General features: G+C 36.8%; 1 protein-coding gene and 1 non-coding gene across 2 annotated transcripts in view; one reads left to right on the top strand and one right to left on the bottom strand.

Moving 5' to 3' along the window:
• The window catches only part of PCDH15 (protocadherin related 15), a 2,141,593-nt gene that overhangs the window by 1,857,709 nt on the left and 263,484 nt on the right, over positions 1-20,400 (top strand). The gene's annotated exons all lie outside the window — the stretch shown is intronic.
• LOC122744841 lies at positions 998-1,102 on the bottom strand. Its single transcript, XR_006355182.1, has one exon. It is a non-coding gene; the product is annotated as a U6 spliceosomal RNA (small nuclear RNA).

Genomic DNA, 20,400 nt, shown 5'->3' with positions numbered 1-20,400 from the left:
TCCTAGCTGTGTGATGTTGGCCAAGTTACTTAACCCTGTTTACCTCAGTTTCCTCATACCCTCAAGTATCTTTACTAAGAAAAATCCAAATGGGGCATCAAGAACTGAACACAACTGAAAAATTAATGAAAAATACCACAACAAAATAGGAGGCCACTGTGGTTTGGGGACAGAATACTGATTTAATCTAAAGAGTGCTTTAGGCATGCTACTTTGACAGTGAGATGAAGGATGACTAAAAAAGGGAAGTAGTTTGAGTCAGTGACATCCATCAGGGACCTGTTGTACTAGTCTAGGTGAGAACTGCTATAACTTGAAATTGAGGGATGGTCCTGGGAGTGGAGACAGATGAATATGCAATCATAAATTCAGAGCCAAGAGGGAACTTAGAAGCCAATGGGCATATTAAAAAAAATGGGGGGGGCAGCTAGGTGGCCCATAGGATAAGGTACCTGCCCTGGATTCAGGAGAACCAGAGTTCAAATCTGGCCTCAGAGACTTGACACTTACTAGCTGTGTGACCCTGGGCAAGTCACTTAACTGTCATTGTCCTTCAAAAACAACAAAAAAGTTAGGAAGATAGAAGAGTCAATATTTGGCAAATAAGTCAATATGGAGTGATGTCAGGGAGGGAGGACTGAACAGTGACAGGTTATGAACATGGAGGACTTGAAGGATGGGCATGTTCTTGACAAAAATGGATAAAATGGAAAAAGAAAAGGGGTTAAAGATAATTTGTTTTGGTTGTATTAAGTTGGAGATCTCCCTAAGATATCCAATTTGAACTACCCAATAGGCAATCAGTAGATCAGGATTAGTGCTCAGTAGAGAGAATAGGGATGGAATATGGATCTGAGAGTCATATGCATAAAGAGAAAACAGTTCAATGGTGGCATAGTGGATAGAAGGCTGGGCCTGGACTCAAGAAGACCTGAATTCAAATCTAGACTGAGACATATATGAGGCACGTGTGTGATGCTGGGCAAGTAATTTTTTTTTAAATATGGAATGCTTCACGAATTTGCGTGTCATCCTTGCGCAGGGGCCATGCTAATCTTCTGTATCATTCCAATTTTAGTATATGTGCTGCTGAAGGGAGCACTGGGCAAGTGATTTAAATAATGTTGGTTCAGTTTCTACATCTATATGACAATAATAATGGCACCTACCTCCCAGGGTTATTGTGAGGATCAAACATGATAATATTTGCAAAGTGCTTTGCATAATGCTGGCATATATGCTATATAATGTTGAGTATTATTAGTTAATTAAAATTATTAGAGCCAAGGAGCTGATGAGTTCAATGAGTGAGAGTGGAAATAGTGAAGAGAAGAAAGCCCAGGACAGAGCCTTCAGTATTACCCATGCATAGTTGTGTCTGAGATTCCCTGGTATCTTCTGACAAATCAGCAAAGGACTCTGAGGAAAGTGGCAAGAGAATGAAAATAACTCTGGAGTGCTTTAAAAAAAAGAACAGGGAAGAGGATAATTAACAGTGTCAAATGCTGAGAAGTTAAGAAACATGAAAACTGAGAAAAGACCATCAGATTTGGCAATTAAAAGATCCCTGGTAACTTTGGAGAAAAGAACAGTTTCCACTGAATGATGATGTCAGAAGAGAGAGTCTAGGGGGTAGAGAAGTAAGTGAAAGAAAAGAAATGGAGAAAAGATTTAAAGGGATCTTTTTTCTAAGTGTTTGAGAAAACGAGAAGATACATAGGAAGAAAGTTTGGTGGGTTGGTTTGTGTCAAGTGAAGAATTGTTAAGGATAGGAGAGGTGAGGTAGGTTTGTAGTATGCAAGGGGAGGAGCAAGTAAATACTAACAATGACTAGGATTTATATAGCTTTAGGGGCATCCAGGTGGCACAGTGGATAGAGCACTGAGCCTGGAATCAGAAAGGCTCCTCTTCCTCCAGCCTCAGACACTTGCTAACTATGTGACTATGGGTAAAGCACTTAACCCTGTTTACCTCAGTTTCCTCATCTGCTAAATGAGCTGGAAAAGGAAATGGCAAGACAGCCTAGCATCTTTTCCAAGAAAATCTCAAATGGGTTCACAGACTCAGACGTGGCTGAAACAACTGAACAACAACGTAGCTTCAAGGTCTACAAAGATATAGATACATACATATATACACAATACATGCACTAAGTGTGTGTGTAAAATGTGTCTCTCTGTGTGTGTCTATAGAAAGATTAGATAGATATAGATATAAATATATATTCTAATATATCTTTATAATCACTATTTGACATAGATGCGGGGGCAGTTAGGTGGCACAGTGGATAGAGCACTGGCCCTGGATTCAGGAGGACCTGAGTTCAAATCCAGCCTCAGACACTTAACATTTACTAGCTGTGTGACCCTGGGCAAATCATTTAACCCCAATTGCCTCACCAAAAAAAAAAAAAAGAAGAAGAAGAAGAAAGAAATTATTGGGGCAGCTAGGTGGCACAGTGGATAGAGCACCGGCCCTGGATTCAGGAGGACCTGAGTTCAAATCCAGCCTCAGACACTTAACACTTACTAGCTGTGTGACCCTGGGCAAGTCACTTAACCCCAATTGCCTCACCAAAAAAAAAAAAGAAGAAGAAGAAGAAAGAAATTATTGGGGCAGCTAGGTGGCACAGTGGATAAGGCACTAGCCTTGGATTCAGGAGGACTTGAGTTCAAACCCAGCCTCAGACACTCACTAGCTGTGTGACCCTGGGCAAGTCACTTAAAAACCCATTGCTCTAAAAAAAAAAAACACCAAAAAACCAAAAACAAACAGGCATAGATGCTAAAGGCAGACATTCCTGCCTGGTTAACTTTGAGTTAGGAAAACCTGAGTTCAATTCTAACTTCAGATACTTACTAGTTGTGTGACCCTGGGCAAGTCTCTGAACTGCTCATGCCTTAATTTCTTTAACTATAAACGTGGTATAATAACAGCATCTCTCTCTCAGGGTTGTTCTGAGAGTGAAAAAGGATATCTGCAAAGCACTTTGCAAATTTTAGAGCACTATACAAGGTCTAGCTGCACATGAGGAAAATGAATTTGAGAAAGGTTAAATGACTTGCCTAGTATCCCACAACTACTATATATCTGAGGTCTTCCTGAATCTAAGTTCCATCCTCTAGTCCTCTTCCACCTAAGAGAAGCAGAAAATTAAATAGAAGGATGGGATAAATGGAGACAAAGGAGAGGGGATAGGATTAAGGAGATACAAAGCAAATGGTCTAGGCAGAGAGAGGGGACACCTCTTTAATAAAGACTGGTGGAAAGGAGTCTATAATAAGCGACGATAACAAGGGACTGTGATATGTAGAGAAGGGAAGAAATGGGGGCTCTAAGCTATGGGCCTGTATTTTCTAAGTCATATATGAGGTCAGGTCCTCTGCTACCTGGGAAGGGAAGGGGTCTAAAGGAAAATCTTAAAGAGATGCTCTAGGGCAGGTGGGAGGGAATGAGGGAACATTAAGGGCACTAACCCTTGAATAGATTTCTACTTCTCTTGGATGAGGTGATGAATTCTTCTAGCATCTTTTGGCATCATATGATTAGAAGCAAAGATGGATGGATAAAAAAGAATGGGAATTTGTTCAGGTAGGCATGAAATGTAGTAAATCGTTTCCCAGGAATCCCACCCCCCACCTCTGATTCTGTGATGGAAATATTTTTTTGGATCTTTAGATAGTAGACATAAAACACTTTGCAAATCCTAAAGGGCCATGTAAATAATATTATTGTTGTTATTTCTTGCTTAGAAATATGCAATTCATGTTGGGAGAGGGAAGGTTTTTTTTTTTTTCTTTCAAAAACCTTACCACACTGGTCATGTTCAAGAAAATAATATGGACAACAATCATTGGGAGAGCTTGAATTATACAATGGCTTATCATCAATTTTGCTGAGTTTGACTTAGTTATAAGTATTTCTCAGTTTTCTATTGTGAATTCATCCTCTTGAAAGAAAGGGGAATTTTTGGTAACCTTTTGGATTGCTAATCCCACCCTTATTTCCTCCAAAATTGTCACTTTCAGTGGGCCCCTTGATTGTATCACCTCCTCGCTTACATTCCTCACAAAACTATAACTGACAGAGACAAATCTTACTAACTTTCCACTGGGTTTCCACATTCAGTTTTGTAAACTCAGAACATTATAAAGTTTAGATTGGTTGTGATATTGTTCTGACCTTGAAGGAACATCATTTCTGACTGTCACACATTCCAATCGAAATAAGCAATGAAGAAATTGAGCATTTAACTTCTGTCGTTGTTTCCTGGAAACTTGGGAAGCAGGGAAATAACCAATAGACACAAATATGTCAAGTTCAAATTATTTATTTTATTTTATGTTAATTTTACATTGACAAATGTGATTTTAACACAGTACATTGGGTCTAAAGAGCAGAAAAAATTGAAAGGACAAATGTGTCAAGGCCAAGTGGTTTGTTTGCTTTCTTTAAAAAAAACAACCAATTATACCAAATTAAATTTTATGTAGTATAGTTGGTTTTGAGAGTAGTAGAAACAGAAAGTAAATTTCTTAAAGACTATAATAACCCTGAACATCATTTATGAATATTTGTGCCTAATGTTTGATTGGCAAAAAGTTTAATGCTTTATGAGAGCAATTAGACATATATAATGAGTTCATTTCCAAAATATTTAGTGAATGTGCTCTATGCAAAGCAGTAGTTCAGTTAGTCAGCAGGCACTTTTTAAGTGCTTGTTATGTGACAATCATAGGAGCGGCTTGGTAGCATAGTGGATAGAATGCCAGACCTGAAGTCAGGAAGACTCATCTTGCTGAGTTCAAATCTGGCTTCCGATACTTTCTAGTTATGGGCCAAGTCACTTAACCATGTTTTTTGGTTTCCTCATTTATAAAATGAGCTGGAGAACCAAATGTCAAACCACTCTAGTATCTCCACCAAGAAAACCCCAAATGGTATTATGATGACTCATACACAACTAAAACAACTGAACAACAATGTGCTAATCACTGCCCTAACCACTGGTGGGGGGAGGGGGGGGAGAAAGGGAGGAAAATTTTATGTCTCTGAGGGGTTCTTTGATCTCTAAAAGATCACATTGTAATGAGAGAGACAACCTACAAATACCTTTGTGTGTGTGTTTATACACACATATACATATATACGATATAAATATTGTAATGGGATGTATCTAAGTAGGATAGCAGAATTTGGAGGAAGGAAGGACAGGAACTAGGAAAAGTCTCCTGCAGAAGTTAATATTTTAGGTGATATTGAAGAAATTCAAGGGATTCAAGAGGCTAGAATGATTGGAGGGAACAGCTAGTGCAAAGCATAGAGTTTAGAGGTGTAATATCTTGCCAGTCAAAAAGTATTCATTTTTTTTGATATTTTAAATTAGCAAGCAGTGATTTTCTCTGCCCTCTTCTTCTCCTTACCAAACCTGAAAAAGAAAATTCAAATCTTCATTAAAAATTATAGTTAAGCAAAATAAAGTCTCAGATTGACAATGTCAAAAACTATGTGTCTCATTCTACATATTAATCCAGCCCCTGTCTGTTAAGAGGTGAGCAGAATGCATCATCACTGGACCTCTGGAATTATGATCAATTCTTGTCATTGTAGATCAAAAATTCTAAGTTTTTCATGTTCAATAAACATTTATGAATCATCTATATTATACTTAACACCATGTTAAGTGTGGGGATACAAGGAAAAGCAAAAAAGACACTACTATAAAAAGAGCTCAGGGGCAGCTAGGTGGCACAGGAGATAGATAGAGCGCTGGCCCTGGAGTCAGGAGGACCTGAGTTCAAATCCGGCATCAGACACTTAACACTTACTAGCTGTGTAACCCTGGGCAAGTCACTGAACCCAAGTTGCCTCACTGAAAAACAAAACAAAACAAAACCAAACCAGCTCAAATTCGGATGGGTTGATAACAAGGGAATGATTGTGTGTGTGTGTGTGTGTGTGTGTGTGTGTGTGTGTGTGTGTGTGTGAGTGAGTGAGAGAGAGAATAGCCAAGTACTATTTAGCTTTTGGAGGGTAAAGTATCAAGGCATAAGGTAGGCACTGAATACCTGGGGAAGCAATGGTGGGATCAGTATCCAATTTAGAGGTTAGGTCAAGGGATGAAGAATCTTAAAAAAAAGGATTTTTATCTAAAAATCTATCCTCAATTTTAGTTCTAAAGCCTAAGTTTAACAACAATCCCCTCTCAATTTTCAGAACAATGTGTATATATTCCTGAGTTTTAAAAATGCCATAATGGACTGGAATGCCTCAGGAAGCAGTGAGCTTTCCATCACTGGGGATCTTTGATCAAGCTGAGAATGACTGCTTGTCAGGGACATACATCATACAAGGGATTCATATTCAGCCATGGGTTGGTCTAAATGCCTTTGGGAAGTCCCTTCCAAGCCTCTGATTTTCTTATTCTGAGATTTATGCAATTACAGGGTAGATTTCATAATTTTTAAAGCATTTGTTCCTTTAAAAGGAACAACAGAAATAAGTGTTTCATTTAAGTAAGCTCGGCATTTGTCTGAATAGTCATTGAAATGAAAGTAATTCATGTAGTTTCCCAGGCTCTAGTTATTTCTACTTGTGGATTAAATAGGACTGACAAACCATTTTATCAAGTGAAAAAACTGTGGCCCATTCATCCAGAACCCTCTAAGTCACTGCATGGCAAACCTTTTCTAGGGTACCATCATGGCCATACCTGAGTTATACACCCACAAAAGTTATGACCAATGGCAAAATCATCACTTTGTTATTTTTACAATCAAACAAATCAGACACTCAATTTCTTTCTTTGAAATGCATGAGGACTCCAAGGAGGAAATTACCTCCCAAGGTTGATTTTAGGTATAAAATGTAAGGAACGAATGAGATTTCTAAGTGCAGGGAAGAAAGTCACACTGAGAGAAAGTGAAGGGAGTGAGCGCAATCAGATCTGAAGAGGCCAGGAGGGACACTGAACTTGAAAACTTCCCTAAGGGAGAATTTGAAGACAGATGAGTAATTACTAGGAAGACTGATAAAATCAGATTATTTTTCCTCTAGGAAAATGTGTTAGTAACCATTTTCAAAGTCTATGGGCAACAGAAACATTCTTTGTGAGGGTGTTTTTCCTCCCATTTTTGACATGTAGGTGAGAGAGAAATCTGTCCTGATGATTTAAAAGAATCGGAGAACTAAAATTTGAAGGTCTAAGAATAAATAACCAAAAGACCCCAAATCTACCCCAGCCAAGTTCCATTCAGCCTAAGTAGGTCAAGTTTTGATTGAAATGTTGAACTGTGCCCAAGTTTTCTTGAAATGTAGCCAGGCTCCAAATAGCTTCTAGGGCTTGTTCTTGGCAGACACTATGGCCATTGGTGTCCAGCTAAACTTTCTCTTTCTCACCTAATATTTATTGAGCAATTGTCCAGATGTTCTATTACCTGACCCAAACAAATGTCGTCCAAGTAAAATAAAGTTAATTAAGGTCTAAAATGTCTCAAGCTTTCCAGTGTTACTGTCAAGAGACCTGGTCTTCCATATAATTACCATGGGGGCTATGTCTATCCCTTTCTAGAAATTACTATGCACTTTCCCATACCTCATTGCATCACCTTCTGCCTTATCTTCCTCACTCCTGTCACCTTGGTCCTGCCTAAACTCCCCCCTCAAATCCCTAGAAAAGGTTTATAAAATTAATTTATCCTTACCCTTCAATTTATTTGGAAATCTATCACTTCTCCCACCTTTCCTTAGTACAGCAACTGCCCATTGGGCTCCCCTATGGTTCAGTTTAGGATACTGTTTTAAGCAGAGCAAATGTAGCATAATGGATAAAATGATCAACTTGACCTCATGAAGAAATGGGTTTAGCTCCAACCTTGTATACTTAATAGCTCTATGACCATAAGTCAAAATCAGGTCAATTTCCTCATCTACCACAAATGGGAATGATAAAAGCACCAACTGCATAACATTATTTTAAGACTCAAATTAAATAATATACTTTATAGGCTTTGGAAAAAAATTAAAGTGATATATTTACAGAAGTGTTCTTGAGCTGGCTCAAAGGCTATCTGGAGAGCCAACTGCTAAATTTTCTGTGTCAGCAACTACACTTTGCAAATTAGGAAATTTTATAAAAACAGGACTTAATTTATTGTTCATTTATTTGTTTAGCCTTAAGAAAGTGATGGGAAAGATGCTAATAATCCAGACTGAACTTAAAAGTTTATCATAAGTACACATTTTTGAGAGTTTGTTAAACATTTAGCAGCATGTTCCAGTATATAAATATTCATTCTCATTTCTGTACCAGCAACAAAAACAATGGCAGTAATCTTTGTTGTTGTTGTTGTTGTTGTTGTTGTCAAAGAGACACTATGGCATAGTAAATAGAATGGGTCTTGGAGTCAAAATGACTTGGGTTCAAGTCTTGCTTCTAAAATAGACTTGCTATGTAACGCTTCTATAAGAAGATGGAATGTCTTGTTTATGTCACAGCAAGGAAGCCAGTTTCACTGAATCAAAGAATATGTGGCAAGGAAAATGTGTAAGAAATCTGGAGAGGTAGGAGAGGCCAGGTTATAAAGGTATTTAGAAGCCAAACAGAATTGATATTTGATCCTGGAGTTGATCAGGAACCACTGTAGTTTATGGATTAGAAAAATGATGTGGTCAGATTTGTGGTTTAGGGAGAACATTTGGACAGCTGAGTGAAGGAAGAACTTGCATTGGGAGAGAATAAGGCATGCAGATGCTCCAGAAGGCTATTGCCATAGTGCAGTTTGAAATGATGACAATCAAAATCATATTGGAAAGGTAGGGGTAGTGTCAGAGGAGGGAAGACTCCCCTCTGAGAAGTTACAATGGTTGCAATGACAAAGCTTGGTAATTGAATGGATGTGGAGGGTAAGAGAAAGTGAGCACTTAAGGATGACATGTAGGTTGTTAGCTTGGATAACTAGAAGAATGGTGGCAGAATTATGACTAATAGGGAAGTTTTGAAGGGGAAGGATTTAAGGGAAATGTTATGAATTTTAGATATTTTGAGTTTAAGATATCTATGGAAATCCAGTTCAAGACGCCCAATAGGGCCTTGGAGATGTGAGACTGGAACTCAAAAGAGGAGTTAGGGTTGGATAAGTAGAGCTTGGGATCATCTATGATACTATCCATGAGAGCTGATGAGCTCACCAAGCAAAATTATATATATATTTATAAAGAAAGAAATAAGGCCAAGAAAAATCCCAAAGGAATAATCATGGTGAGTATTCATGACCTGAATAAAAATCCATCAAAGAAGGATAGGGGGAAAAAAACCCAATAATGAAACAGAAAAAAAAATAACATAGAAAGTACTAAGAAGAGGGTGTTTGCAGTTTCAAAGGCCATAAAGAGGTCAAGAAGGATGGGGAAAAAAGACCATTAAATTTTGCACTTAAGAGAACATTGGTGAGAAAACCATTTCAGTAGAATGATGAAGTTAGAAGCAAGATTGCAGAGAGGTAAAAAGAACGTTAAAGGAAAGTAAGCCAAGGAAATACTTGTAGTTTGTTTACTCAAGAAGTTTAGCCACAAAGGAAGGGAAAATATAGGATGATGGCTAGCAGGGATGAACAGATCAAGGGAGAGATTTTTGAGGATGGAGAATATTTTGGTATGTTTGTGGGCACCAGGAAAGAAGATAAGTGACAGGAAAGATTAGAGAGCATGAGGTTAACAGAGGACAGGATCTCTTGGAGAAGCAGCACTGGAGCATGTAGAGGATTTGCTTTGGTTAGGAGAGGACCAACTCTTAAGGTAAGACAGGTAAGATGAAAAGGCATCTGAGAGATTTGGAATGAGGAGGAAAGGACAAAAGAAAGGTCTTGGATAATAGCTTAATATTTTTTCCAGTGAAATATGATACAAGATCTTCAAGTGAAGGGTGAGGGATGGGAGGCATGGGAGGTTTGAAGAGGGATGTAAAGATTTTGAGCTGTAAAAGGATTATCTTGCTGCAGTGAAGATCTAGTTGAAATTATGTAAAATAAATTTGTAGTGACCACAATCATCACAATTTCATAATTTTCTTCAGCTTCATTCAGCATCTTGTAAACAGGAGCAAAGGCAATGATTAATAGAAATAATTACAGTCTGGGGCTGGCAGGGAAATATTGGCAAGGGAGCAAGAGACCTCAAAAGAACATAATAGTGAATAAAACTTAGGACCCAGAGGACAGATGGGGAAGGGAAGAGAGTATAAATAGATGGTTCAGGGGTAATAGCCTTGGGTAGAATTTAAGGGTGAGGGATTAGAAGGAACAATGAAAATGGAAAAAAAAAAGATCAGGAATAAAAATGCAGAGGAAAATATTAATAAAAGTATGAGCAGAAAAAGAAATGTTGGTGTTCATGAACAAGGAAGTAGAACACTTGTGGGTTATAGCAGGTTAAAGAGTATGACCATCTCTATGTATCTGAAGTGGGATGGAGGATTGGTTGATGTGAAGTGAGTAAATTAAGGAATTGGGAAGTGAGGGAATTTGCTAGAGAATCTGTATGTGTGTTGAAACTCACTACAGTACTTGGGAAGGAAACAGACTATGAAGAGGAAAATGAACTCTGATGAAGGATTGAGAATGACTTGAAAATGGGTGGATTGCAGCTACCATTATCTTTATTGGCCAATAACTATGGATTAAATTAATCTCAAAAAAGGAAAGGTTCCTAAATGGTGGAGAGAGAGGGAGTGCCTGGAATTGGTGATGAAAAGGATAAATCAACTTAAAAAGTTGTCTCCTTAATCCTGTCAATCAAATGCATATGAGATTGTTTCCTAAAGGAGAGACATTTCAGGCTGCTATTTATTTATTTATTTGCTCTACCCAATTAAATGATTTAAGTTTTTTAATAAAATTGATTTTATTTTCAGTTTTAAATTCTTTCCCTACCACCTCCCTCTTTCTCACCATTGAGAAAATGAAAAAAACAAAACCTATTACAAATATGTATAGATAAGCAAAACTGATTCCCACAGTGATTATGTCTGCAAATATATGTGCCTTAATCTATCTCTGAATCTATCCCCTCTCTTTTTGGAGACAAGTAGCATGCTTCATAAGGAGTTCCTTCTGAACTGTGGTTGGAATTTTTATTTATTACAGTTCCTAAGTCTTCGAGAATTATACGTTAAAAAATATTGTTGTCATCACGTAAACTGTTCCCTGGTTCTGTTCACTTCACTTACATCTATTCATGCAAATCATCCTAGATTTCTCTGCCACCACTTCCTCCTTCATTTATTACACCACACTACTCAAATGCTTCTCATTTGATAAAAATAAGCAAAAAACAAAACAAAAGAAAAATCTAACCACAGCTACCAAAGAAGTGTGACCGATAAGTTTCCTACCTTGCTGACATCAGGATCTAATGGGAGACCCCATGAGGGGCAAAGGCATATTCAGATAAATTTGGCTTAATCCCCTCAGTTCACTGAACTAGTCAGAGTCTATTCTCCATTTCTATTGTACTGCCCTGCACAGGATTAGAACTTGAAAGAGATGAGAACTTTCTCAAAAACTGGGCATTCTAAAAAAGTAATAATAATAAAAATTAAAAAGTTTTTCTAAAAATTAAAAAAAAAAACCTGGGCATTCTGAAGTAGGAGATAGAAAGGTTAAAAATTGGGTCCCAAAGAAATTCATTATTAATAATTATTTTCTCACAGAGCAATATTGTAATGATGACCAACTATAAAAAACTTGGATACTCTGATCAATACAGTGATTCAAGACAATTCCAAAGGACTCAAAATGAAAAAAAAAAATGGTCTCCAACTCCAGGGATAGAACTGATGAACTCTGAGAACAAATTAAAGTATTTTCTCATTTTTTTCTTGCCTTTTTTAATATGGCTAATATGGAAATAAGTTTTTCATGAGATTACATGTATAATTGATATATTGTTTGACTTCTCAGTGGTTGGGGAAAAGAGTGGAAAGAAGAGAGATAATTTGGAAATCAAACTTTAAAGGAAAGAATACTAAAATAAATAAATGACAATTCTTAAAAAAGTTAAATGTTGGATTGTAGCAGCTAAAAAAAGTAAGGAACAAGAATCAGATGAGATATGACATGAAAACACATGGGGCACTGTGTGATTTTTATCTACCTAAATAAAGTTACTTAGCCCCAGGGACAATTCCAATATCAACATGCTGGCACAAATTTATTTAAGACATAAAACTCTGATATGTTTTTGTCTCTTTGCATTAAATTATTGAAATAAAAAATCATCTCTAAGTAAACTTGGTAAAATTTGATAAAATCATAAAAGTAATGAGAAATGAATTATCACATATGCTTTAAGAATGCCTATCCAATGTCTGAGACCTAGTTCAAGGTAAAAAAAAAATTGAATTAAATTCCAAAGATAATAATTCTATAGTAATTTAGGGCTTAAAGATGCATATCTAAAATGTATTTTCTGTAATAAATATTCCAATAATTCTAGAAAGAGATAGTCAAGGAAAGCTTTGAATTGTTTTCTCTTTTTTGTGATTGTTTTAGGACAGCCAATACTTTATTGTATTTAAGATAAAAGAGGTACAGAACAGTTAAGTGTTAAGTGTAGAAAGTCATACAACTGGACCCTGGCAAGGTAAGAATAGAGATGTTCTAACCCCTAATTGTATTCTTTCCAATTTACCATAAAGAGGCATACAAGCTCCATAATTGATATATTTTGGGAAAGTCCTCCAATGTTATTTAAAAAATCTTCAAGCTAGAGCCCTTTTTTCAAATATAACTCAAAACTCCTTTATAAGGAAAAAACTAAAAAAGACAAATGAAGAACTACAGAAAGCTCTTCTTTTCAGGAGGTGAAGCATATTACAAGCTGAGTTAAAGTGAAAGTAAAATCAGAAAAAAAAATAAAAGTAGTTTGGGCATTTTAGTTAAAAACTAATGGGGGGCGGGGGCAGCTAAGTGGTGTGGTAGATAAAGCACCGGCCCTGGATTCAGGAAGACCTGAGGTCAAATCCAGTCTCAGACACTTGACACTTACTAGATGTGTGACCCTGGACAAGTCACTTAACTCCCGTTGCCCTGCCCCTCCTCCAAAAAAAAAAACCTGCCTCATTTTTTTAATCATCTGTTCAGAATTGATCACTGTCCACCATTAATGTTGTTTTGTTTTGTTTTTGTGGGGTAATGAGGGTTAAGTGACTTGTCCAGGGTCACACAGCTGGTAACATCATTAACATTTTCTTTGGGCATTAATAAGGTCAACCCCTAAACAGGTACATTGATTTCATACCCTCCTGTCTGTAGTCTTCAATAGTTGCCTTTTGGTTGTTGTTGAGGCACTTCTCAATCATGTCTGACTCTTCATGACCCCCCCCCCCCCGTCAACACACATGGAATTTGAGGTTTTCTTGGCAAAGATACGGGAGTGATTTGCCATTTCCTTCTTCAGCTCATTTTACGGATGAGTAAATTGAGGCAAACAGGGTTGAGGGACTAGCCCAAGGTCATATAGCTAGAAAGTATCTGAGGCCTGATTTGAACTCAGGAAAATGTGTCTTTCTGACTCTAGGCTCTGTGCTCTATCCACTATACTACCTATCTCCCTATCTACTGACTATTTCTTTGCTGCCTACAAACACGCTAAGCTTCAAAATAAAACAAAACCCTAAAAATACCCCTCCAAACCCAAACACTTTCACTAGATCCTGTAATGACAACTAGATACGGTGTTCTATCTTTCCTATTCTCAATTAAACTTGAAAATGCCATCTATAATTAGTGTTTCTACATCTTCTCTTTAATCTTTTTTCCCCTCATACTTTTACAATATGGCTTCTGACCTGACCATTAAGTTGAAGAGCAGCTAGGTTGCATGATAGATAGAGTTACTGAGTCAGGTATCATGAAGATTCATTTTCACGAGTTCAAATGTAGCTTCAGATACTTACTAGATCTGTGACGTTGAACAAGTCACTTAACCCCATTTCTTTCAGTTCCTCATTTGTAAAATGAGCTGGAGAAGGAAATGGCAAACAGCTCCAGTATCTTTGCCAAGAAAACCCCATATGAGATTGTGAAGAGTTGAAGACTGAAAAAATACTGAAATTCACTTCCAAGTTTGATCCCTAGGTTCAAATGAGATAAGCTATATTAATATAACACCTGGCATTTAGCAATGATATCGCCTCCCCCCCCCACGCCCAGGACAATGAAGGTTAAGGGGTTAAGTGACTTGACCAGGGTCACACAGCTAGTAAGTGTCAAGTGTCTCAGGCTGGATTTGAACTCAGGTCCTCCTGAATTCAGGGCCAGTGTTTTATCTACTGTACCACCTAGCTGCCCCCAGCAATGATATCTTAAGTGCTAATCTTGGTCCTTAAGTGTTTTGACCTCTCTGTAGCATTTGATACTGGACTCCCTTCTTTTTTCTTTATGTTATTTTTGTTGGTGATCTCACCAGCTCCCATGACCCAAGTTAGCATTTCTGTGTGCATGATGGCCATCCATATACATCTCAGCTCCTACTAGCAGCTAACTACTATTTGGGACAGTTTAGAGAACTTTTTAGCCTCTTCACTGTGACAACTGTTTTGGATTATTTAAATTACTATATGAAATGATAACAGAAAATAGTGTCTGATGGAGATGGCATGTTGTCCATTACAGATAAACTGTCCTGCTTTCTTTTTTCTAAACTGCACGTTCATTTCCAGACACCATGCATTTCTACAGATGTTCTCATGCCAGGAATACATTCTCTGCTTGCCTCCACTTCTCAGATTCCCTTTGTTTTTCCTTAAAAACTCAACTCAAAAACTACCTCTTATTCATGTTCTTGTCACTGATCAGATCAAAGGTCATTTCCTTTGGAAATCCCATCTAGAACTGCGTGGGATCTCAGAGGCCACTTGGCCCATCTACTTTTTTTTTTAAAAAAAACACATAAGTAAACTGAAGCCTACAGAGAGTAAGTGACTGCTAAGTAAAATTAGAGGCAAGATTTAGACTACTCCAGAGCTAGGGCTCTTTCAAATATACCCACTGGCTCCTATCTCTTCCCCTCTTCTAATCTGTTTATATACCTGTCTTCACTTTCTCTCTTACCAGTAAAATGTAAACTTCTTGAAAACATAGATGTTATCTTTACTCTTTCTATCCCCAGAAAATAAAACAGGTCTTTGCACATTGAAGATGCTTAGTAAACAACTGTGATACTAAACTGGATTGCGTTAAATAAGTTTAAAATGACCTGGGTTGAGTTGGACTGTATTGGGTAGACTGAATTTTATCAATTTCCTGCTTTTCATTTCATCTCTCTGAAACATGTATGATGAACTGCCACCATTGCAAAATGTATGCAAAAGTTTAAAAAAAATTATCTTGTCTTAGAAGTAGCTATGAAGTACTGCCACATCTTTTTGAATGCAGGAAATTATTCAATTTTATCTACTATTGAAATTGCATCTTCTTCATTGTAGCAAGGAGCCAATAGGTCATAAAAAGGGTCACCTAAGTCCTTTTACACAGCTTTTTGTTCAACTTTCAGTAATACTGTGAATATCCAAAGGAAGTAATCGTGTTAAGAATCTCATCTATTATCTATGTATCAATGAATGTATTGCATTGAAAAAGACACAAAAAAATGAAATGTGTCTCTAATCACCCAACTTAATTAATGCCACCTATTAGATAGAATTTCAGTATAATGCTAAATTGTTTGGTGTAATACTAAATTTGCCAGATGTAGAAAAGGCTATCTTTAGCAAAAAACAAATAAACAAATTATAAAAAGATTTAAATATAGATATAACAACAATAAAATACAATCTGGCTGGAATTTGAAAGAGTGAGGCCACCCTCATGGTGTGATAACTGACCATATGGTGTGATTCAAAGTATTGAGACAGACTCCTTGCCTGAAGATCTCTCTTTTGTAGCCCAGAATTCCATCCTTGGAGAGTCTTTAATTTGGTTAAGACATTTTGATATTTCCAAATGCCCTGTGAGACATTATCAGTTAGTGTGAAATAGTTTCCTCTCTTTTCTAGATAACTGATGAAATCCTTTGCTTGAATGACATTCATGTTCATTGCTATATGTATACACACACATATAAGGATATATATATATACACACATATGTACACACATATAAGGATATATACACACATATATACATATATAAAGATATATACACATATATACATGTATAAAGATATATTTATATATACACATAAACAGGATATGGTATTGCTCTTCTTGTAAAACACTATGTAAGCTTATTTGGTGGAAAGGGATCAATCAAGGATGGCAATGTAAGCTCATTTGTAATTTAACAAAATTGAACCCTGATCCTTCGCATTTGTGGGATAAAATAAAGGAGATCCCATAACCCAGATCTATATTGTATATTGAAGGTACATGCAGGAGTTAAGAACCCTATTTTCAACACTTGGGAAACCTTAGATGCAATATTTGCCTTAGTTTTGTTTAGGGGATTTTAATGAAATAAAACTTTGGGGTAGGGGCAGTGAACCAAAGCTAACTTTGAGTCAGGCATGCAGGACTGGACCTGATCTGTGTGAGTACAGAGTTGTTAGTACACCCAGTGTCTCTGGTTATATTTATATATTTTTGTTTTTGTCGCCATCTTTATTACAACCACCACCACTACCACCATCATTATATATCAGAATATTATTCTGTCATTTCCAGGGCAGTATGAGTTGATATGAATAAGGATTTATGCATTCCCCTACAAATAAGTTCCAGAGACTTATCATCATTACAAATTGTTGAAGAGCAGCTGATGATGTAGTTCTAGAAATTTTTTTTATACCAGTGATAACAAGGATTTGTTTTTCAAATTTTGTACAGTTCCAATAGAGACCGAATGATGTTCTTTTTTTTAATTTTTTCAATAATAAACATTTTTATTTAAAGTTTTGGGTTTTAAATTCTATCCTTCCTTCCCTCCCTCTTCTCCCCCCTCCCTGAGGCAACAAACAGTCAGATATAGGTAATAAATATACAGTCATGTAAAACACGACCATATTAGTGAATTTGTACAAGAAAACTCAAATAAAACAAAATGAAAGAAATGGAGTAAAAAATAGCCTGCTTCAGTCTGTGGTCAATCAATATCAGTTCTTTCTTTAGAGGTGGATAGTCTGTTTCATCAGTAGTCTTTTGGGATTATTTTGGATCATTATAATGCTGAGAATAGTTAAGTCATTCACAGTTCTTCATCAAACAATATTGCTGTCACTGTGTACAACATTCTCCTGGTTCTGTTCACTTCACTATACATCATTCCATGTAAGTCTTTCCAGGCCTTTCTGAAATCATCCTGCTTTTTATTTCTTATAGCACAATAATGTTCCATCATAATCATATGCCACAGCTTGTTTAGTCATTCCCCCAAGTGATGGGCATTCCTTTGTATAATGCTGTTCTTGAGCAGTTGGTTAGTGATACCTCAGTGGCTTCTGACATTCAATAGCTAAGCAGATATATTCAGCAGCCTAAGTTGCTGTAGAAATAGAGACTTATATTCCTGATAATGTAGCATACAATCTCCGGCCTTTTGACTACTATTCTGAGCTCTGAATGATGGGTCTGTGTTGTAGAAGTAAGAAAATTATGGTTTGCTGTATAGAGAGATGAACAGCTATGGGAAATTTTTTTTCCAATTTATTAAATAATACATTAATGGTACAGAGCCAATTGATGAATTAATGAGTTGTCATTTTAGTAGTTATTAATGAAATATCAGTGTAGACCCATGGATAACCTTAGAACCATAGATAATGAGAATGAACATGGTAATGAATCAAGAAATAGATTGAAATGACCACCCTATGAAAGCTACATGCGAGGTTAATAGACCTTAAGCCCACCCTCTCTCCTCTTGTTATTCTGCTTCTCTCTCTCTCTCTCTCTCTCTCTCTCTCTCTCTCTCTCTCTCTCTCTCTCTCTCTCTCTCTCTCTCTTTCTCTCTCACACACACACAAAACATATATACACAATTTATATCATCTAAATGTACATTATGAAGATTTCTCATTATGTACATATTTGTATGTATTATATATGAATGAATGTGTTTGCATCTGTACACACAGAAAAGACATGGAATTCATGTGTTTTAATTTTGTTCCTGTTGTATAATAGCTTTCAAAACATTTCAGTTGCTGCATTTGTTCTGCCTTTAACTTTTTATGTGTTGTGGTAATTCCTGGTGGTCTCTGTTGATTCACTACAATTTAAATGGCTATAACAAAGATCTGTTCTCAATAACTGAGACAACATTTAATGGGGTAGAATAAACAATGCTGAAGTGCCCCGTTGTCATTCCCCATGATGTTGCCAGCCAGTGTGTGTATGCATGGGAGTGTAAATATGGGTGTGCACAATACTATATTTCTATAAGTTCAATTTAAGGTACTTCTGTTACTTGTTAATAGCACAAAAACCATTCTGTACCTGGTACTGGGCAGCTAGTTGGTATACTGGATAAAGTTCCGGGCATCCTCTTCCTGAGTTCAAATCTGGCCTCAAATACCTTGCTAGCTATGTGACCCTGAGCAAGTCACATAGCTGTGTTTGCCTCAGTTTCCTCATCGGAAAATGAACTGGAGAAGGAAATGGCAACCACTCCAGTATTTTTGCCAAGAAAATCCCAAGGCAGGTAATGAAGAATTTGAAACTACTCAACAACAAGAACAGGAACACTGAAATTGCCACTAAGTCCCTGCTCGTGGCACAAAAACAAGAAATAGATTTTCCTTGAATTGGATGTGAGAGTGTGTGTAAAGAACCGGAAATAATCTCCATGAAAATTAGAATTTAATGAATTGACAGTTATTCAAATAAGGTTGTGTTGACTGTTGGTTTAAAGTTTGTACCTTGGCCCTGCAGGTGAACTGCTAGTGATAACCTGAGGAGGCCAGCAGGGGGTGCACATCATGTGGCATGTCTCCTGGAGACCCTGCATTTTATGTTCCTTGCTAGTAATTGATTTCTAGACACACACCTTCATTCCCTGGGTTTCCAGCCAGAATGCATTCTTTATATCCTTTCATGTCAGTATCTTCTGAGTTTCCTTTATTAATGAGTTCTTGAATATAAGAGAAAATGACTGGAAGCAAAACCAAGATAGGTATCTTCTAGTTTGTGCAATTCATAATTTTCTACCTTATCAGGCTTACTCAAAAGACATGGAATTCATGTGTTTGGGTTTTATTTTTATTGTAACTAATTACTTTGAAAAGGTTTAAGCTGTTTCATTTGCCCTGCCTTCATCTTTTATGCCTTTCTTTAATTCCTGGTGGTCTCTGGTAATTCACTAGAATTGAAATATATGTAACAGAGATCTGTTTTCAATAACTCAGCCACAAACATTTCTGGGGTATAGGAAACAATACCAAAGTGGCCTCTTCTCATTCCTTAGTGCTACCAGCTAGATGTACTGAGGCAGAAGGATAGATCATTCCACCCTATCCTGGATGCAAGTGAACCCAAATGATTATCATAGTCTGTGTTTCATTCTCTTTGCCTCATTGATGTTGAATTTCAGATATAGTCATGAAAATGTTATTGTTCATTGAAGCCCTTTGGAAAGATACTTTAAATGTTCAATATATCTTCCACTCCTAATAATAACATAGAATGAGTATTATTCATAACAATCTCCTCCAGAAAACAAGGGAGGCTGGTCTTGTATTTTCTAAAAGAAAAAAAAAATGTATATGTGTGTGTGTGTATATATATATATATATATATATATATATATTTATAAAATTAAATGTGATTTTTTTCTCTTTCCTTGGGAAAAATGTATTTTTTTTTAAATTGCTGATGCCTTTCATTTTTATTTCATTACTCAGTTGTTTTGGACATATCTGACCCTTTATGACCCAATTTGGGGTTTTCTTGGTAAAATGACTGGAGTGGTTTGACATTTCCTTCTAATTTTACATATAAGGAAACTGAGGCAAACTGGGTAAGTGACTTACTTGCCCAGAGTCACAGAGCCATTAAGTGTCTAAAACTGGATTTGAACTTAGGAAAAAGAATCTTCTTCCAGGCCTGGAACTCTATAAACTATGCTGCTCATTTCATTTTTATACTCTACCTGTTTCCTGATCTAGCCACCTTGTTAAAACTGTCCTTGTAAGGGGGAAAATGTTGAGTAAAGCCAAGCAAGAGAGAGACTGTGAGATGAAATCTGCCACATTCTGTAGCCCTAAGTTTGACCTTTCTAACTGAGAGAGGAGAGATCAGCTTCATTATTTGGGTTTTCAGTCAGTGAGAATTCAGCTACCTTTTAGAGCTGTTTAAACTCATTTGTCTTATGGGAGTTCTCTTTGTTGTTCTCCTCATTCTTCTCGTAT

The sequence above is a fragment of the Dromiciops gliroides genome, chromosome 2 (assembly GCF_019393635.1).
Source record: "Dromiciops gliroides isolate mDroGli1 chromosome 2, mDroGli1.pri, whole genome shotgun sequence".
NCBI lineage: Eukaryota > Metazoa > Chordata > Mammalia > Microbiotheria > Microbiotheriidae > Dromiciops > Dromiciops gliroides.
This window is presented reverse-complemented; position numbering and strand designations above follow the sequence as displayed.